Source organism: Octopus bimaculoides, chromosome 2, assembly GCF_001194135.2.
Source record: "Octopus bimaculoides isolate UCB-OBI-ISO-001 chromosome 2, ASM119413v2, whole genome shotgun sequence".
NCBI lineage: Eukaryota > Metazoa > Mollusca > Cephalopoda > Octopoda > Octopodidae > Octopus > Octopus bimaculoides.
In genome coordinates, this window is record NC_068982.1 from 126,326,014 (window position 1) to 126,344,618 (window position 18,605).

The 18,605-nt window shown below is 34.9% G+C and overlaps 1 protein-coding gene across 4 annotated transcripts in view; it reads right to left on the reverse strand.

Moving 5' to 3' along the window:
• The window catches only part of LOC106871219 (cysteine/serine-rich nuclear protein 3), a 186,535-nt gene that overhangs the window by 65,506 nt on the left and 102,424 nt on the right, over positions 1–18,605 (reverse strand). For all 4 annotated transcript variants that reach the window (XM_014917568.2, XM_014917567.2, XM_014917570.2 and 1 more), the window contains one exon: positions 15,807–15,839. The gene's annotated coding sequence lies outside the window, so the exon portion shown is untranslated. The remainder of the gene's footprint in view (positions 1–15,806; positions 15,840–18,605) is intronic.

The following is an 18,605-nucleotide window of genomic DNA, read 5'->3' on the forward strand; positions in this document are numbered from 1 at the left end:
ATATATATATATATATATATATATATATATATATATATATATACACACACAAATTTTATATACACATTTACACATATACATATACACAGACATACATTTACATTCTATATATATATATATATATATATACACACACAAAAATTTTATATACACATTTACACATATACACAGACATACATTTACATTATATATATATATATATATATATATATAATGACACATTTATATATCATACACATACATTTATACAAACACATATTGTGTGTAAATATCGAGAGAGAGAGAGAGAGAGAGAGAGAGAGAGATGGATTTGAGTGAGAGTTATGTGGTAGGGGAGGGAATAAGGGTCCTAGGGTTTAGCATCAGATTTAATTTCCAGTAGTAGATGGAAAAGAGAAGAGAATCTCATGGAAGGTTTACATTGCCATGACAACCTGATAAAGCAAAGACTGTTGGGCAGAGACCTGACAAAATTGCAAAGAGAAATCAATACATGGCCAAGCCTCCTGCAGTTAGTAGACAGCAGTGTAGTCTCTCTCTTCTTCATGTACATAGTGCTACTGCTGCTTTCCTCTCTCTATTTTCTCTCCCCCTCTCTCTGTGTTTCTCTTAGATTCTAGTCTACCTTCCTCTCTCTCTCTCTCTAAAAGTTTTACTCACTGATCAGAATCAACATCTGCCCCACCACCACCACTATCCTTGGTCAAGCTTGTTTCTCTTCCTCTTCTTCCTATTTCATTGTGTAATTTTTCACCAATGCTCTTTGCTGACCTCAGTCCAGAATATTTTGATCTTTATTTTTATTTACTTCATTTTTCATTTTATTTTTGTTTTTATTCTTAATTCTCAAACTATCGACCACCCACCCTCACCGCCACCTCTTCTCTCTCTCTCTCCCCACAATTATCAATCCTACCTGTTCCCAAACCCTTTTACTTGCTTTCCTCTCCTATATTGGCAGTACCCCATTGCTTTTGCCATCACCGCCACCACCATCATCATCATCACCACTACCACCTCTGTTCAAGCAATGGTGCTGCGCAGTAAGAAGAGCCAACTAACCAGCCGGACTAAAACCAATCAATAAACCACTGTTTCTCTCTCTTTCTCTGGTGGCCACTCTGCAGTCTACTCCCACTGCAGCCCTCACCACCATGACCATCAGGTCAACCATTTCCAGCATCTTCACAGCCAACACCATCACCACCCAACACCACCACCAATAATAATATCTCCATATCCACCCACTTTGTAATTACCATCTTCACATCCACTACCCACATTAATACCACCACCACCACCAACAACAACAACAACAACAACAACACTAACACCAACAACATTTCCAATCCCATAACATCACTATCATCACCATCACCATCTTTGCACTGACCGACTAGAATTGCCCCAGCCATCATAAGACACCTCTGTCACATCCTATTACTGACGTTAGCCCCTGTTGTTCCTTATCCTGAGGCTGGTTAACTTGACCATAGTGATATAGCAAAATGGAGATCTCAACAGCTCCCACCCACCACCCCAAAAACCCGTAAAATCAGAGCGGATGGGAGAAAGAAGAAAGCAGCTGAAACATTCACCATCACAGGACAAGCTATTAGCATGAATTAACATCAGAGACATTTGTCTTTAATGGCTGAGAAAGAAGAGTTCAATCTAACTCTGTTCAATGAATGCCATGTAGAATTCTTAATGAATTTGTTTTACAAAGACCCCAGATGACTATTATGATCAAGAGTACTTTATAAACCCTAAATCTGTGGTTTCTAATCAGGTTACCATGAGATTTTACATGTAACCCTTTTGATACCAACCCACCCACTCAAGAATGCTTCTGGCTCTATGGTACAACCTTCTTGTTTTTTTAAGAGACCTAAATTGAAAATTTCATATTAATTTATGTTCTAAACATCAGCTTAATAACAGTGAAGTTATTTAGTGTAGTTTTCATTTCCAAAATTAATTCAAATAAGGTGATTTTTTAACAGAAATATGGTAACAAAATGATTCAATAAAACAACTGACAAACGAGGCCATCCAAGATCCATATTCCAACAAAAGAAGAGTGTGGAGAGGGCAAGAAAGCACTACTGGGTTAACAACAAGGATGCTGTGAACCTTAAACTTAGAAAGAAAGAATGGTAAACTTGCAGAAACATTGCATTAAATCAACCATATTGCTTGTTTGTCTAAATAAAAGATTTTTTTTCTTTTTGTATAAGATAAAATTTATATATGAATAGGGACTTCTCATCTTCAAAGTATAAAACATGTTTGAAAATTTATATTAATAGGAGGTCAATCAAATGTGTTGCTCTGTAAAAAGGTAAAGGCTAAAAATCATATGAAAAATGATTGGTGTAAGATATTTTCATATGCATGATAACTGTAAGGTTCAGAAAAAATATAGTATTTTCTGTTTTGTTTTTCATTAACTTAAAGCTATTAAAAAAATCCTAATTTCAAGATTTCAGAATGCAATCACTCATTCACACACACACAAAATCTTACAAGCTTTAAGTAAGAAGGTGTTAGTTTCTACTTTTAAGAGATAAATGTAAAAAGAAAATAAATATAAGCATAGGAGTGGCTGTGTGGTAAGTAGCTTGCTTACCAACCACATGGTTTCGGGTTCAGTCCCACTGCGTGGCACCTTGGGCAAGTGTCTTCTACTATAGCCTTGAGCCGACCAAAGCCTTGTGAGTGGATCTGGTAGACGGAAACTGAAAGAAGCCCGTCGAATATATGTATATATATATGTATGTGTGTGTGTATATGTTTGTGTGTCTGTGTTTGTCCCCCCAACATCGCTTGACAACCGATGCTGGTGTGCTTACGTCCCCGTAACTTAGCAGTTCGGCAAAAGAGACCGATAAAATAAGTACTAGGCTTACAAAGAATAAGTCCTGGGGTCGATTAGCTCGACTAAAAAAAAAAAAAAGGCGGTGCTCCAGCATGGCCACAGTCAAATGACTGAAACAAGTAAAAGAGAAAAAGTATATATTCTCAAGCTCTCTATCCATGTACATTTAGAATAATCTTAAAAAGTACCTCTTTATGTTATATATTAATGGACTAATAATTGTATCTTCAGATTAATATTACAGCATTAAAATAAATACTAACCCAATCAAACTGGCCAAAAATTATTTTAATTTTATTTCTTCAAAGATTAGACAATGTTATTTGTTCAAACTGGTTATAACCAGTCTTTCTGACATTACCTTCAGTAACTAGAAACCTTACATAAAATCATTCAAGAAGCTACATTTTTCTCAATTTATCTAACATCATTCATATTATGAATATCAAATAATTAAACGCCATAAAGATTGTTGAGTTTAAGATCATGCTTCTTCTCTTCCCTGTTTAAATCTATGCCTTACAGATAATATATATTTGGGCTGTCTGATAAAATTTTTTGAACAGATGGACTCATTATTGTACTGCCTCTTCTAATTGCAATCATTTCAACTCTGAACAAAATATATTTTGTATAATTAAGAATCTGAATAGCACTCAATAATCAATGTTTTCTCTCCATTAAAAATGCCTACATTTCAGGAAAATTTTAACCATATGATTATTAAGCTATCACTTGAACTATATATCTAATCAGAAGATAACTACACAGAGAAAGATATGAGGTTATGGCAATTCATAACATTCCAAGCTTCATGTATATAAATGAACACTGAGAGAGGGGAAAAAGGAGGTAGGAGTGTAAAGGATTAGGTAAGGTCTACATTAATCTGTTAAAGGTTAAAAGATGCTTGAAAAAAATTAAAAACAAAAAAATAAACAGCTAGTGATAGGGGAAATAACTCCCAATAAATAATTGAAATTTTTCAATAGTCAACTAATGGGGTAGAGATTCTTAGAGTAGACTAGCATAGCCATAATGATACAGGTCTCACTAATTGTATAGAAGTTAATTAAGGAAACTTTTCTTTCAAGGCTGCTGGAAAAGCAAATCATATGATGATATTCAGATTTTCAATAAAGTTTAATAAACAGATATTATTTGGGAATGACAGCAGAAGAGAAATGAAATGAAAAAAAAAATCCACTGCTTAATTTAAGAAACTGACCAGTGTACATGCTTAACGACTTACATAATGAATGCTTTAAAACTAACAGGCAGTAATATTTTCTCATTCTATATTAGTCAATTGTAACTAAAATATCACTTCCTATCATATCTAACCAATTAACTAACTATAATTGAAGATGATATTTAGAAAAGTGATTAGCATATGTGAATAAACTCATCAACCTGCTTGTTGCAGAAGATGATTAAAAGTAAATTCTTTCATCATGAAGAATGACATTTTAAGTAAAACTGGTTATATAACTTAGTTCAAAATTATTTTTGTTTTAACACCTTTGTCTTGTTTTTTTTCTCCAGAGATAAAGTATTGAGAACTACATTCTTCAATGTAGTTGTTTTTCTTAAATGTGACAGGATGGGATTTGAAGGACTATTGCCTGCTATTTCCAGCATGCTAATGCCAACATGCAGAAACTCCTTCTATAGTCTACTATCAAAATAGTAGATCATTAAACACATCACTTCAGAAATAAATAAAAATTCATATAAATCAACAAATATCATCTATTTATTGTTTCTATATCAGGACCCATGGCTTGTGGAGTAAACATTTTTACATTTAAAACAGAAAATGCATAAATGTTGTGTTCTTACGCACCGATATAGGAATTATACAACAAAATTAAATAATTCTACAGCAATCAAGCTTTCACTAATCATATATCTGTTGTTTCCTTAAGTTTTCTAAGTAGACAAAACAGTTTAAACCTTTTGTTACCATATTTCTGTTGAAATACACTGCTTTTATTACCTCCGACTTAGTGAAGGCAGAGGTATTGTTTTTGGCCGTGTTTGTTTGTCCATGGACAAGAATCGCTGGATGGATTCAGATGAAATTTTCAGGGATATTTGACCTCATGATTGGCATGAACTGATTAGATTTGGGGATTGATCCGGTACTGGACAAGGATTCTGGATTATTTTTCGTTTTTTTTTTTTTACTTAATTTTTGAGACCACTTGGGTTCATTTTTAGTATTCTTGTTTGTGAGAGCAGTCAAGTTTATTTCAGATATTCTCATTTTAAAAATTATCTCAGGCTAATCATTGAGAGGATGTTGGTGTTGCCTTGGCAGAGGTTTGTGCTCGTTTCAATTAATTTTGAAAATAATGAAGGATGGTGAAGACTACAAATTTTGAAGATGTGTCTTAAATCAACATCACAGTTTTAACATCCACTTTCCTATGCTTGCATGGATCGGACAGAATTTGTTGAGGCAGATTTTCTATGGTCAGGTGCCCTGCCTATCACCAACCCTCACCTGTTTCTAAGAAACATAAGATTTCCTTGGGCCAGACATGCTTTTCACACTAGATTGGAAACAAAGGACACTACATTAAGACAGTGGCATTCTTTGCTGCAATAACGTAAAATGAAGATAGAGACACAAACACACAATGGGCTTCTTTCAGTTTCCATTTACCAAATCCATTCAGGCTTTGGTTTGCCAAGGTCTATAGGAGATGGCACTTGTCTAAGGTGCCACACAGTCAAAATTATATATTTCTTTTCTACTCTAAGCACAAGACCTGAAATTTTTGGGGAAGAATCCAGTCGATTAGATTGACTCCAGTATGCAACTGGTAATTAACTTATCGATCCAAAAAGGATGAATGGCAAAGTCGACCATGGTGGAATTTGAACTCAGAATGCAAAGACAGACGAAATACTGCTAAGCATTTCGCCCGGTGTGCTCACATTTCTGCCAGCTCGCCGCCTTCAAAATTATATATTTCATTATATCCATTGTCCATAAAGTCAATGGTTGAGAGAAGGAGAGAGACAGGAAGAGAATAAGACAAAAGTTTGAAAAGAGCTGGTTAAAAAAAAAAAATTAAAAAATTGAAAGTGAAAAAAAAAAAAGAAAAAAAAAAACGTTGCCTAACAAAACTATTGAAGTCTTTACTTGTTGCAGCACACCCAACAAACACACACCAACTTTTGTTTATATTTCCCATCAGATTCTTGCTAACTCAGACCATTATTAACCTACAAAATTCCAATGAGCGTCCTTAAAAATAACTGACAGTTTGATAGTCCTATTTCTTTTATAGAGAACTGTATTAACCTTTTACTCTTTTACTTGTTGCAGTCATTTGACTGCAGCCATGCTGGAGCACCGCCTTTAGTCGAGCAAATCAACCCCAGGACTTATTCTTTGTAAGCCTAGTACTTATTCTATCGGTTTCTTTTGCCGAACCGCCAAGTTATGGGGGCGGTTGTCAAGCGATGTTGGGGGGGGGGCACAGACACATACATACATATATATATATGTGTGTATATATATATATATATATATATACACATACATATATACGACAGGCTTCTTTCAGTTTCCGTCTACCAAATCCACTCACAAGGCTTTGGTTGACCCGAGGCTATAGTAGGAGACGCTTGCCCAGGCTGCCATGCAGTGGGAATGAACCCGGAACCGTGCGGTTGGAAAGCAAGCTATTTACCACACAGCCACTCCTGCGCCTATGGGTAAAATGAAAATTAGAGAAAAATAGTGTTGTGTATAGAAGACTGATTGATACAGTGTAACCACGCATGTGTTCAGATGACAAAATGGTAACATGGATTGTAGACAGAAGATTACAAGCAGACATTTTGGTGACTGGTGCAAGGATGGAATAAAACATTATGTAAACATTACATGACAGATGGTTATATTCTCTGAAGCTCTGTGACTTATACTACTCGCTGACAGCAACTCAGAATATTTTGGGACTTCCCACCTCCCACCTATTTTAAAGCCATTTATTAGCTTTGAATTATAAAGCCTACAGCTTGAAATGGCTACATCTTTCTATATGCCTGTGAAGACATACATGCCTTAGTTTTTTTCCCATTAACTGGTTTCAGCCATTGGACTCCAGCCATGATGGGTCAATGCCTTGAAAGGTTTAGTTGAACAAATTGACCCCAGTACATATTTTTAAGTCTAGGGCTTATTCTGTCAGCCACTTTGGCCGAACTACTACATCATAGAAATGTAAACAAACTAACACCAGTTGTCAAGTGGATGGTGGGGAACAAACACAAACACATACATGTATATATATATAAGGTGGTCCACATAGTTTCTGTTCACTGAATTCATTCACAAGGCTATCATAGAAGGTACTTGCCCAAGGTACTGCGCAGTGAGACAGAACCTGAAATGTGGTTGCAAAGTGAACTTCTTAATAACCACACAGCCACACCTGATCTGTAAGTGTTTATTTTCATAAATGTGCAGGTGGCACATAAAATACACTATTTTGAGCGTGGCCGTTGCCAGTACTGCCTGACTGGCCTTCGTGCAGGTGACACATAAAAGCACCCACTACACTCTCGGAGTGGTTGGCGTTAGGAAGGGCATCCAGCTGTAGAAATTCTGCCAAATCAGATTGGAGCCTGGTGCAGCCATCTGGTTTCACCAGTCCTCAGTCAAATCGTCCAATCCATGCTAGCATGGAAAGCAGACGTTAAACGACGATGATGATGATGATATCAATAAAAATACATGGCTACCACAAGAACAACTTTGTAATAAGGTTCAATGCAATTTTTAGAAAGTTTCTGTCACTGTATACAAGATGAATGAATTTTCTTTTCTTTTTTTCTTTTATTTGTTTTGGTCATTTGACTGTGGCCATGTTGGAGCACCACCTTTAGTTGAGCAAATTGATCCCAGAGCTTATTCTTTGTAAGCCTAGTACTTATTCTATCGGTTTCTTTTGCCGAACCATTAAGTTACAGGGATGCAAACACACCAGCATCAGTTGTCAAGCGATGTTGGGAGGATAAACACACACACACACATATATATATAACGGGCTTTCTTTGGTTTCCATCTACCAAATCCACTCACAAGGCTTCAGCTGGCCCAAGGCTGTAGTAAAAGACACTTGCCCACGGTGTCATGCAGTGGGACTGAACCCGGAACCATGTGGTTGGTAAGCAAGCTACTTACCACACAGCCATTCCTGCGCCTATGTCTAAATTAGTAAATTTTCCAAAGAGTATTCCAATCAAAACAGATAATTTCTTTAACACAATAAAACTGATGACTCGCAGTGAAAAGATTAAATTATTTGTAACGGTTTTAATCAAGAATGAGGATTTGGGCCCAAACAGTCTTTTAATGAGATTTCTATCTAGACAACAAATGTAGATTGGGCTTTTAAGAGATCCCTAAAGTTTAGAATATTTAAGCTTCAAAGTTTCTTCCTTTCCTTTTAGACACACAAGGAAGCGGGGACTTTGGAACAGCACGGAGTGAGCATGCTGGGCTCATAACACAGCGGCCTGTAGATTGAAACTACGTTCTACTAAATAGTTAACCAGTGTTGGCTTGCTTATATTCTCGTAACTTAGCAGTTTGGCAAAAAAAGGGGGGGGGCAAATAAGTGCCTTCCGAAAGGGGTGAAAGGCAAGGTTGATATTGGTGGAATTTGATCTCAAAATGTAAAAGCCAGCAGAAATGCTAAGCATTTTGTCTTGCATGCTAACATTTCTACCAGCTCACTGCCTTGGTGATGATAATAATATTACTACTACTAATCACAATAATACAAAACTCTACTTTTTGGCTGGTTCCATCCAGCTAGTAGTGGTCATGAAAGCACACTATTATGAAAGGAGTTTAAAACATGTCACAGGTTTTGGCAAATGTAAATCACACAGCTTTCTACATGTAAAACAGGTACACTAACCACCTCATCACAAAACATTACTATCATCATCTAAATCAAGTACAGACATCCAACTATTTCCTGTTTCAGGATATCCTTTATTTTTCTAAATATCCCCGTAAGTGGTATATCTATAGCTTCTCATCTCATTTGCCTAGCAGCAAAGAGACTTACAACTGCTCTACAGCATATACCTCTGAATTAAGATGTAGTCAAACACTTATCAGAATCATTTCCTCTTCAAATTAAATATCAATAAAACATAAGAGCATAATTCCTTTTATCACAAAAATAAACTAAAATAAATAAAAAAAAAAACAAGAACCTAATTGGATTATATTTCATTCCCACACACTACTCACCCACTCTCTTCTTTAACAATTATGGGGGGGGGGGAGTACATGACTGCTTACAATAATCTTGACAAGTTGCAAAGATTAAAGTGTTAACAAGCATTCAATCACAACTTTGATAAAAGTATTGTTATAATAGCTAGATTTATTGACTTATAAGTTATGTTGCAGACAAATTAACTACACTAATTTCACATGTAACTAAGATCTCTCTGGAACCTACACATTTCTCTTTATTTTATTCTATTTCATTTTTTTTTTTTTTACAAACACCAATAAATATGCTTAAAATCTGAGCAAATAAAAATTTAAAAAATTACGAAAAATTCATTTAAAATAAAAGAAAAAGAAAAAAAGAAATTTCCTGAACATATTTCATAAATTAAGAGATTAGCAACACATTAATTAAGCAAGGAACTAGGAAATGGCAGATATTTACACCCTATCTATTGCCAATTTTCTCCACCACCCCTTTTATTAGATTCAGTTAAGTGTAGCCGCTAACTGGGCAATTTCATGATCAGAGCTGTCATATAAATTCAGAAGAAAGAAAGAATAAAGATAAAGTCTATTTTATCCCATTTAATTAAGACATCAAAGTTTGTTTACTATATAACATCCATGTTCCATGGTAGTATAGGTCGAACCCTCGCTCTTCCATCACTGTGTGTGTGTGTGTGTGTGTGTGTGTGTGTGTGAATAAAAGAAAACCCGATGTCTTAACTATATATTTATACCAATGTATTGCAAGGTAGTTGGCATTAAGAAGAGAATCTAGCTGTAAAACCCATACCAAGACAGTGAAGCCTGGTGTAGTCTTCTGGCTTGCCAGCTCCTGTCAAACCATCCAACCCATGGAAAACAGACATTAAATGATGATGATGACCTACATAATTAAGACAACAAATATGGAGGAGTGAGTATGTGTGATTGTGTTTACATAGACTTGGCTAGGACTCCAAGTTATAACTGAGGGTTTACTCAACTACTGGTTGAATAAGCCATCAGGCGAAACTTGAAATCTCAGTCAAAACTAATTCTATAATAAATTTGACTCAACTCTTCCCACTGTCCTGCTATTAGTAAATGTGCAGTTATTTTTATGAAATTATTTAAAAAAAAAATTAACTACACAATCTACACACACACATACAACTTTATTTGTTAGCAACATCTTATTTGAATGACTATGAAAAATTATAAACACACAACAAAGGACAGAAAATTATTTCTTTATCATAAGAGATGTATTTCTTGCCTTACTCCAAAACCATTTGGGTGTTATCGACCTCAGAGAACATGCAGTTCTAACAACTGAAGGATTAGTTTGAATTAGTTGAGTCTAAGATAATATCAGAACTGGGCATGCTCTATTTAGAGCATGCCCAGTTCTGATATGTATCTGTATAAGTAAAAGGTAAAGAACCCCTTCGGTCATGAATGACTATGGGATTGCACTTAGAAAGTTCCCCGCCTAGGCACCAGTCCAGGCAAGGTTGTTTATGCAGTCGCCCATGCATACCAGCTTCCCCTCTCCATGCCATTGATGTTATCCAAGGGAAAAGCAAAGGCAGATACAGCTCGGCACCAGTGATGTTGCAACTCATTTCTACAGTTGAGTGAACTGGAACAATGTCAAATGAAGTGTCTTGCTCAAGAGTACAACACACAGCCAGGTCCAGGAATCAAACTCACTACCTCATGATTGTGAGCCCAATGCTCTAACCACTGAGCCATGTGCCTTCACCATCTGTATAAGTATCATACATTTATTCATTTTTTTTTTTTTGTTCAGCTCTATATCCATTTTTTGTGCTGACATAGGTTGGATGGATACTTATTCGAAGCAGTATTTTATTGCCAGATACCCTTATGTTGCCAACCCTTACTCAATTTACAAGTTTTTTTCTCTTTTTTCTTTTTAATTATTTATTATTTATTATTCCCCTAAACTTCAAACATGCAGAAGGTACAGAACATAACATTCACCAGGAATGTAAAACACATTCATTTCTTTGCTCAAACAATATTGTGCAGAAATGACAATTTCACACGCACACACATCCACATTTTAATAGGTTTCTGTATAATTTCCTTTATTTCTTTATTGCCCACAAGGGGCTAAACATAGAGGGTCAAACAAAGGGATTAAGTCAATTACATTGACCCCAGTGCGTAACTGGTACTTAATTCATCGACCCCAAAAGGATGAAAGGCAAAGTCGTTCTTGGCAGAATTTGAACTCAGAACGTAACGGCAGATGAAATACCACTAAGCATTTCGCCCAGCATGCTAACGTTTCTGCCAGATCGTTGCCTTTCTGTATAGTTTCCATCTACTCACAAGGCATTAGTCATGTCAAGATTATAGTAGAAGACACATGCCCATGGTCTCACACAATTCAGAATAAACCATTTTGTAGTGTAATTTGGAAATTTGTGGTGGTGGGGGAACACAGAGAATATAAATGAATTCAATGAAAGAAAATATTTCCAGGCTTTGTTCTATAATGTTGTTAACAGCAGAAGTATTTACACAACGTTCATTATAGACTACAATGATTTAACATGGCTTTTAAAATAGTCTCTTTAGAAAATACAAACAGTCGTGTTAATGCATCTAAAGTCTTCTTGATAGGTTTAAAAGAATATTAGCTTCAGTTTCATGGTGGGAAATAGTCAAGAAATAAATTTCAATATGGTTAAAGTAGGATTCAAACATTATTACAGCTAACATGCCAATAGGTTTAGTACTGTATATGAAATTTAGAGTCTTTCCTTTGAGATACAACAAACTGCTCACAATGAAAATGAACTCAAGGCTTATGAGCTGGTAGTCTAATATATTATTCACTTGGCCATTTAACTTCAATGTGTAGGATTTATTTCTTACATATGTACGTAACCAGTATAATTGAGCTCTGTCTTGATGGGAAAGAACTCTAAGAGTTTGGATTTACAATAAATTCTTCAATTTGCAACATGAAACTTATAAGAGGAAACTGGGAATTAAAAAAAAAAATCAGGAACTGTTTAGTTGAAATTTTATGAAATCACACAACCAAAACTTGCTAAAGCCATATGTTATATATTAATCAAGTTTGCACTATCTAGTAATGCTTCAGAAAACAGTAAATAAAACCAACATGATATTTTATTTTTACAATGAATTAAAGTTAAATACAGTTAAACAGTCAAGTTATTAGACCTAAGCTGTATGAAATATTTTCATTCATAATATAAATATCGAAAATTTAGATAAACTTCATGAACTAGATAATTTGTAACTTGATACATTGTAAAACATGAAAATTAATGCGATTGGTATTTCATTTTGATTTCTGCTTTATGGGAAACTAATCTCTTAGATGGTGTACAAGTTTACAGCATAAATCGTCAAATAAATAGGGAACAGGACAATAAGCTGAGAAGCCAATAGTCCTTATTCTCTTAACACTACAAGTTTGATGTATCAACAAACAAGGCACTTAACAGCCCAGTCTACTTAGCTGTAACTAGGTAGAGTATATAAGCAGGGGTGAACACCATACTCTCTTTACTCCTTTATTTGTTTCAGTCATTTGACTGCGGCCATGCTGGAGCACCACATATATATACAACGGGCTTCTTTCAGTTTCCGTCTACCAAATCCACTCACAAGGCTTTGGTCGGCCCGAGGCTATAGTAGAAAACACTTGCCCAAGGTGCCACGCAGTGGGACTGACCCCAGAACCATGTGATTGGTAAGCAAGCTACTTACCACACAGCCACTCCTGTGCCTAAAAATATTTTGCTAGTTTTTCAGTGCAGTCTTCAGCACGAGTTGAACACAGTACTGCAGTATAATAAAATTACGCAAGGAAAGCTTTGGCCATAATTACAGGCCCAGATTCCCAACCCAAAGACAACATCTTCAATGGTTTCTTGACAACTCATTACATTATGGGACAGTTTCTTTTGTTTTTTAAATATTTCCTCTCACAGATTGTCGAGTGTTGTCTGATTGATAGAAAATGGGATTCCTCCCCACTACGTCTATTACATCTCCTGTATAAATAAACTAAGGCAAGAAGATTGCCTGGCAGTTATGTGTTATTTTAAGACAGAGATCTCTTATCTTAGTGTTTATAACGGTGCTTACATTGCTACAAGATTTGTCAAATTTAAAAACCATTAATCTGTTTAAGGCTGGGAACATTGATAAAATACACTATCAACTGTTTGAAAAGAAAATTAAATAAGACTGCCACAAAACCTTTAATCCTTAAGACTTATTTTGCACTTTTAACTGTCATAGGATATCTTAACAGGTTTTAAGATATATGACATGAATGAAAAAGCATTAAATAATCAAAGCTTTATCCAATTAGTCAGCTTACTTCTACAATTAATTAAGAATATACACTAATTGGTTGATGTATAGTTGATAAATTTACTATCTAATTAAGAAGATGGGAGAGAACAGTAACAAGAAACTTAACTTGGCAAGTCTATGATTTTGCTACATGGGGTTAGTTCTGGTCACCGACAGAGTAATGATCAAAACACCTCAATAGTTTAAGCCTTGATCACAAGATATCTCATAACAATTAAAATACTGATGGACCCTGATAAACGAGGTATTTTGAGCGAGAAAAATTCTTGCTGACAGTGAATCATAAGATATGTGATTAATAGAAATTATATTGGTTCACATATATATTTCATCATCATTTTAACACCCACTTTCCCATGCCTGCATGGGTCAGTTGGAATTTGTTGAGACAAATTTTCTATGGCCAAATGCCTTTCTTGTTGTCAACCCTCATCTTTTTCCAAACAAGATTGGAACAGGACAGTACCATTCGTATGATGGTAGCACTTGTTTACAACTATCATGTAACATTGAGACAAGGACACAGACATACACACAAGTGTGTGTACATATTTATTTTTGGAACAGTGAAGCTCGAAGTACATAATACTACAAATGACAGAAAAATCAAAGACTGCCTGTGGGACTCAAACCCAACTCTCCTTGATGGGTCTTATGATGTTTTTGATACTTGTGTCCTGTCAAATCTAGGCGTTGGTTTTCTTGTCCCACAATGTAATGCCAAGCATGATTTATTCCATTTTCTGTTGGGCTACAATGAGGGCGTTCACAAGACAGCAGTGTTTCACTGCCGTATTTGTCAAACTTACTATTTATTGCTTCTATTACAAAGTGTGTGTGTGTTCTTATGTCAAATTATTTATAAAAACAATTTAACATTAGGTTGAAGCATTACTCAATACTTTTATTGATGGAAATTTAATAAGACTAGGAAAGTGTGTACACGTGATTTTGTTAAAATTTAGTTTTTGACACAAGAGTTTAGACAATTTATTCTGATAATAGGCTTTATGAGAGGAGTGGGGACAGGGGGATAAAAATAGTATTTGTGTTACTCTGTTACTTCGGTTATTTGTTTAGCTTCCAATTTATGCACACTGCAGACTCAGTCTTAAACTAAAGTTTTACCTTCAATGAACAGCTCACAGAAACATATCAAATTGACTGAATTGTTTCACAGAAAGTCAAGGATTTTTTTTTCAAATTACATACAAAACTAAGAAGTAAACTTAAAGCCATAACAATTACCATTAAATCCGAAATAGCAGAAGTTTAGCTCAACAGTAAAAAAGACCCGTTTCAAAAGGTAAGTACTTTTTATTATTTTAAACAATTTTTACAGATTTTATAAAACTAACATAAATTGGTTAGTTGTGAATATTTAAATATTTGTTTGATTTAGCAAAGCAAGCATTTTATAACCAGATACCCAATCTAATGACAACTACTTAGTTCTATGGCATAGAAGTACAACAAATACTTTTGATGGAAAAATAACAGATTTGCTTATTATACATTTAATAGGGTTTAGCCAAATTTCTCCTTTAAAAGGTAAATATTTAGTTTATTCATGAATATATGGAGAGGGGTGTCAATCCAATAAAGTGAGATATTTTCTCTTAAATCTCATTTCTTATACATGTGATGTCCCCTAGTGGACTATTAATACAAAGGAGATATAGTTATTTTTTCGTGATATTTGGCAGGATTCAAAGTTTTGAGTTTGAATTTGAAATTAATGAATAAGGAAAAAGATACTTAGAATACATTTTTTGCCCCTTCTTGCTTTGGTTATTGGACTGTAGCCATGCTGTGGTACTGACAAGAAATGTTTAGTCAAACAAATTGATCTCAGTACTAATTTTTATATCTGGTACTTATTTTATTCATCTCTATTGCCAGACCACTCAAACTGACATCAGTAGCCAAATGGTAGTGACATACACATATATACATATGTTCCATCTACCAAATTCATTCACAAGGCATTGGCGAGTCTGGGACAATAATAGAAGGCATTTGACCAAGGTGCTGTGCAGTGGGACTGAACCCAAAAGCATGTGGTAGTAAAGCAAGCTGCTTAATCACATAGCCATGCCTGCATCTATACAAATATTTATTTATCTGTACAATTGCTTTGTATTTTTGAATCCTTGAAAATATTTTTTAAAAACCTTAGAATGAGGGAGGAATTGGTCACAAAAGTGAACAAGTCAACTGTCTGTCATTTGACAATGAATCAAGTGAGATAAAACAAACACAGAAACTTACCGAGTGAAGAAGAAATCAATTCCATTGTTGAATCTGGAATGAAAAGAGAAGAAAAACAAAAACTATGTAAAATTGAAACAACAGAGAAAAATAAATTAATACCAGGTTTCATTAACATTTCCAGAATGCAATTTGTTGAATGTAAATTATATTAAACCCTTCCATATAAATCTACTCCACCCTCACAATATATCTCATACATTAAACATGGTTTTCAAAAAAAATTTTTTTTTGATTTTATTCAAATTTAAAAGAAGTTTTTCCACTTTTTGCTTCTTTTTAATGATGCTTCAATTAATTAAACAGAAAATTAAGCTTTCAACACCAACAGCCCTTAAAATTTGCTTACATTCCAAAAAATGTTACACAACACTTATAATAGTCAGATGGAATACATATCACTGCATTGACCAGACTATCAAGTGTGGTTGTATGCCACTAGTCAGTCATAATGTGCTTCCTTGCATTTGTTGTAGTCCTCAAATGATGTCATCCTACTGGCTATGAAGACAGGCCAACATTCTCCACTAAATGGGAGTAATGTGAAATGAAGTGTTTTGCTCAAGAACAGAACATTCTGCTGGTCTGTGAATTGAAACCATGATCTTGCAATCCTGAATGCAACACCCTTACCACAAGTCTTTAATATATATCAGTAAAATTCTGAAGATACCAGTACAAGTTTGTTAAGATATTTTTGTTAACATATGCAAATGGTATGTATAGTAAAATGGTTGGAATATCAATGAATTAAACAGCCAGTAAACAAAAGTTTGACCAAAAAAAAAAAGAATAAAACAAAATTGTGTGGCACAAAAAACAACTTTGTTTATACCAATCTTTTAATTTCATACAAAAATTCAAGTATTTCATAGTATATTGAATTCAAAGTTTGTTCAAATAAACACACATAAATTTAGAATCATGAAGATCAACTTTATTGTTGCTTTTTGTGATTGCATTTCTATTAATATTTCTCAATATTTCTCTTGTATTTTGTACTTGGGTCACTCATTGGACAGTGGCCAAGCTGGGGCCCTGCCTTGAAGGGCCTTAATCAAACAGATCAACCCTAGAACTTGAGATCTCTTTTGCTGAACCATTAAACTATGATAAACAAGCCAATACTGATTGTCAGGAGGGACATGCACACACACACACACACACACACACACACACACGCATACACTCATATACATGATGAGCTTCCATAGTTAATGCCTACCAAATTCATTCACAAAGCACTGGTCTACCGGGAAGATATTTGCCCAAGGTGTCATGTAGGACTTAAAACCAGGAAGTTGTTGGTCAGATCTGATCCCAATATTCTTCTTGTTACATGTTCAGACCAGCCAGATCTGGCCTCTCACACCTACCCAACAATATCACTCTAAAAATAAACAAACATATCACTGAACTCTTAAAGCTACAAGATAATGCATCATCATCATCATTTAACGTCTGCTTTCCATGCTAGCATGGGTTGGACGATTTGACTGAGCACTGGTCAAACCAGATGGCTACACCAGGCTCCAATCTGATTTGGCAGAGTTTCTACAGCTGGATACCCTTCCTAACCCCAACCACTCCGAGAGTGTAGTGGGTGCTTTTACGTGCCACCGGCATGATTAATTTAAAACAACGTGAATAAAGAATTACATTTGATAAAATAAGATGAATGCTAGAGGGCTAATCATACAACTGTTCATGCCATAATACAACATACTGAATATATTCCACAGACACACACGCAACTAATATTGTAAAAGTTTTGGAAAACACCTTTGAAGAGATACTTTTATAAAGCATTCATTTCTGCATTTCTCAAAGTCTGTCTTTTTCCAGTATAGAACAACGAGTTAATATCTTTCTATTAGGATAGCACTGTTGCTGAGTTAAACATTAAAGTGATGCATGTCAGTTAGTGTAATGTAATATACTGGAACGCATATTTAGTTGACAGTAAAAATATCAATGGTTTTGGCAATTGATGTAACAGTGGCAAGCACTTGTGTGACAATGTGCAAAGTTGCGACAATGATAAAGGAAGCAAATTTATATCCATTTCAGTTTGTCTGGATGAAATAGAAGTGTTTGATAATTTGATTAAAGGTTTAAACAAAGATGAGTTTGCAGCAGGAGCCTGATTGCAACAATAAAATAAAGTGACACATTTAAGACTTGCCATTTTCACAGAGATATATGGTTTTAAATGTGGGAAGCTTATTAACACTCAGTTCTTTTTTTTCACCTGTCCACTACGATTAAAATTTTTTTTTTTTTTAAAACCACTTGGAATTTTAAAACAAAGATCAATCAATTAGCTAATGAAGGAAATACACACATGCAAATATTCTGTACAAGTTGTACTCTAAATTCATAATTCTAGTATGAATTAGGTTGGTTAATGGCTTAGCCAATCAATAAAGATAACTTATTTACCAGCTGGTTTACTAGATCTTGAATGAAACAGTTGGAAGAAGAGGACAGCTGAAGAATATCAGGGAAAATAATAAATAAAATAAAATAAAATAAAATAAAAAAGCCAATATTCTGTACAAGTTGTCATTCCACTGTTGACATTTGGCTAATGGCTTCCCCCCTTCCCCCACCTCCATTATTCCCACCCCCAACAACTTCAACAGCATAGAAGACTATCTTTCACCCACAGACTGCTTTTATAGCTATATTAATGAAGTTTAATCTTGGTTACCTTCTGAATTTGCATTTAAGCAGACTGTTGATAGGAAGGAGGAAAAAGAAAAGAGAAATCCATGAGACATTAATGAACCACTGCTG